Here is a 4,226-nt window from a genome sequence, read left to right as displayed (position 1 = left end):
GAGTACCTTGGGTACTTTTTCTTCCATTCTTGAGATACTTCGCTGAGAAGAATAAGTTCCAGCTCCATCCATGTAAACATAAATGAGGTAAAGTCTCCATCTTTTTTATTTGGATGTTTTTTCGTTTTGGGGGGAGCAGGGCTGGGTTTGAACCTGCCACCTCCGGTATATGGGGCTGGTACCCTACTCCTTTGAGCCACAGACACTGCCCTGTCTCCATCATTTTTAAGACTGCATCATATTCCAGGGTATACATATACCACAATTTATTAATTCATTTGAGGGGTGATGGGCATTTGGGCTTCTTCCATGACTTAGCAATTATGAATTAGACTACAATAAACATTATGGTGCAAATAACATTGTTATAAAGTGATTTTTGGTCCTCTGGATATATACCTAGTAGAGGAATTGCAGGATTGAATGGCAGGTCTATTTTTAGATCCCTAGGTGATCTCCAAACTTCTTTCCAAAAGGAACGTATTAGCTTGCAATCCCACCAGCACTGCAGAAGTGTTTCATTTTCTCTACATCCACGCCAAGAACTGTAGTTTTGAGATTTTGTGATGTGGGCTAATATTACTAGACTTAGATGATATCTCAAAGTGGTTTTGATTTACACATCTCATTTCTCTGATGATTAAGGATGATGAGCATTTTTCCATGTGTCTGTAGGCCATGCACCTGTCTTCTTCAGAGAAGTTTCTACTCAAATCCCTTTCCCACAATGAGATGGGAACACTTGTTCTTTTCTTGCTAATACATTTGAGTTCTCTATGGAACCTGGTTATCAAACTTCTGTCAGAGTCATACACTACAAATATCTTCTCCCATTCTGAGGGCTGTCTGTTTGCTTTACATATTGTGTTCTTGGCTGTGCAGAAGCTTTTGAGTTTGGTCAGGTCCTCGTAATGTATTTTTGGTGTTGCTTCAATTGCCCGGTGGGGGGCCTCCTCATAAAGTATTCTGCCAGGCTTATTTCTTCAAGTGTTTTCCCTGCACTCACGTCTAGTATTTTTATAGTTTCATGTCTTAAGTTTAAATCTTTTATCCAGTGAGAATCAATTTTTGTTAATGGTGAAAGGAGTGGGTCCACTTTCAGTCTTCCATAAGTCGCCAGCCAATTCACCCAGCACCATTTGGTAATTGGGAATCTTTCCCCCACTGGATGTTTTTGATAGGCTTATCAAAGATAAAATGAAGATAAGTAGATGGGTTCATCTCTTGGTTCTCTATTCTGTTCCATACATCTACCTCTCTATTTTTGTGCTAGTACCATGCTGTTTTGATCACTATAGATTTATAGTATAGTCTGAAGTCTGGTAGGGTGATTCCTCCTGCTTTGTTTTTATTTCTGAGTAATGTCTTGGCTAATTAAGGTATTCTCTGATTTCATATAAAATGAAGTGTTATTTTTTCGAGGTCTTCAAAGTATGACAATGGTGCTTTAATAGGGATTGCATTAAAATTGTATATTGCTTTTGGTAGTATGGACATTTTAATGATGTTGATTCTTCCCAGCCATGATCTTGGTATGTTTTTCCATTTGTTAACATCTTCAGATTTTTATTTTCTTAGAGTTTCAAAGTTCTTTTTATAGAGATTTTTCACATCCTGTGTTAGGTAAACTCCCAAATATTTCATCTTCTTTGGCACTACTGCAAATGGATTAGAGTCCTTGACTGTTTTTTCAGCATGATTATTGTTGGTATATATAAAGGCTACAGATTTATGAGTGTTGATTTTGTAACCTGAAATGCTGATGTATTCCTTGATCACTTCTAAGAGTTGTGTAGTTGAGTCCGTGGGGTTTTCCAGGTATACAATCATATCATCTGCAAAGAGTGGAAGTTTGATCTCCTCTGACCATATGTGGGTACCCTTGGTTGCCTTCTCTCGCCTGATCACAATGGCTAAGATGCCCATTACAATGTTAAAAAGCAGTGGAGACAGTGGGAAACCTTGCCTAGTTCCTGATCTGAGTGGAAATGATTTCAATTTTACTCCATTTGATATAATATTGGCTGTAGGTTTCCCATAGATGGCCTATCAGTTTAAGAAATGTTCCTTCTATACCTATTTTCTTTAGTGTTCTGATCATGAAAGGATGCTGGATATTATCAAAAGCTTTTTTCTGCATCAATTGAGAGAATCATATGGTCTTTGTTTTTTATTTTGTTAATGTCATGTATTATATTTATAGATTTATGTATATTGAACCATCCTTGGGACATTGGGATAAAGCCCATTTGGTCATGGCTTATAATTTGTTTGATGTGCTGCTGGATTCTGTTTGCTAGGATCTTATTGAATATTTGGGCATCAATAGTGATTAGAGATGTTGGTGTATAATTTTCTTTTCTTGTTGGGTCTTTTCCTACTTTGGGGATGAGGGTGATATTTTCTTTGTAGAATGTGTTGGGAAGTAGTCCCTCTTTTTCTATGTTTTGGAAAAGGTTAAGTAATATAGGTACTAGTTCCTCTTTAAAGTTTTGTAGAATTCTCATGTAAAGCCATCTGGTCCTGGACTTTTATTTATGGGGAGATTTTGTGTAGCTGATGCTATTTCAGGGCTTGATATTGGCCTGTTCAACATTTCCACTTCTTTCTGGCTAAGTCTAGGAAGATGGCGTGCTTCTAAGTATTGGTCAATTTCCTTTAGATTTTCATATATCTGAGAATAGTTTTTTGTAATATTCATTAATGCTTTTTTGAATTTTATTATTTTTTTTGGAGACAGAGTCTTACTTTATCACTCTCAGTAGAGTGCTGTGGTGTCACAGCTCATAACAACCTCCAACTCCTGGACTTAGGCAATTCTCTTGCCTCAGCCTCCTAAGTACCTAGGACTACAGGCACCTGCTGCAATGCCCAGCTATTTTTTTGTTGCAGTCTGTTTGGGGCCACGTTTGAACCTGCCACCCTTGTTGTATGGGGCCAGTGCCCTACCCATATGGCCACAGGTGGCACCTGGTGTTTTGAATTTCTGAGGAGTCTGTTGCTATTTCATCTTTGTCATTTCTGATTGATGAAATTAGAGGTTTTACTCTTTTGTTTCTGGTTAGGTTAGACAAAGGTTTATCTATTTTATTGACCTTTTCAAAAACCAACTTTTTGATTTATTGATCTGCTGTATAATTGTTTTGTTTTCAATTTCATCTAATTCTGCTCTAATTTTGGTTATCTTTTCTTGTGCTGGGTTTGGGGTTGTAATGTTCTTTCTTTTCCAGTTGCTTGAGATGTCCCATTAAGTTGTTGACTTCCTCTCTCTCCGTTCTCTTGAGGAAGGTTTGCAATGCTATGATTTTCCCTCTTAGGACTGCCTTTGCAGTATCCCACAGGTTCTGGTAATTTGTGTCTTCATTATCATTCTATTCCAAAAATTTGGTAATTTCCTTCTTAATTTTGTCTATGACCCAGCTATCATTCAATATAATGTTATTTAGCTTCAATGTCTTTATGTGAGTATGCAGATTCCTGTTATTACTGACTTCAACTTTTATTCCATGATGTCTAAGAAGATATAAGGAATAATTTCTATTTTTTAAAATTTGCTGAGGTTAGACTTGTGATCTAAGATGTGATCAATTTTGGAGTATGTTCCGTGGGCTGATGAGAAGAATGTGTATTCAGTTTTGTTAGGATGAAATGTTCTGTAGATGTCTGTTTAATACAAATATTGAATGGTTAAGTTTAAAAATTTCTTTGCTTAGGACCTATCCAACACTGCCAAAGCGGTGTTAAAATCTCCAACTATTATGGTGGAGGAAATCAAGTTCCTCATGTCTGTTAGGGTCTCCCTTATAAATTGAGGAGCATTCTGGTTGGGTGCATAAAGGTTAATAATTGAAATCTCATCATGTTGAGTGTTTCCCTTAACAAATATGAAGTGACCATTCCTTATCTTTCCTTACTTTTATTGGTTTAAAGCCTATTGTATCAGCTAATAAAATTGCAACACTTGCTTTTTTTCCTGACTTCCATTTGCCTAAATTATAGATGACCATCACTTCATCCTGAGTCTATATTTATCCTTTAGGGTAAGATGAGATTCTTGTATGCAACATATTTATGGCCTGAGTTTTTGTATCCAGTCAGCCAACTTGTGCCTTTTTAGAAGACAATTGAAGTCATTCACATTAATTGAGAGTATTTACAAGTCTCATAGTACTTGGAGTGTCACATTTTTCAAAAGTCCAGTGGACATTTTTAATCCTTTTGCCACT

This window comes from Otolemur garnettii, unplaced genomic scaffold, assembly GCF_000181295.1.
Source record: "Otolemur garnettii isolate 467f Iridium unplaced genomic scaffold, OtoGar3 scaffold00398, whole genome shotgun sequence".
NCBI lineage: Eukaryota > Metazoa > Chordata > Mammalia > Primates > Galagidae > Otolemur > Otolemur garnettii.
Note: the sequence above shows the minus strand (reverse complement) of the source record.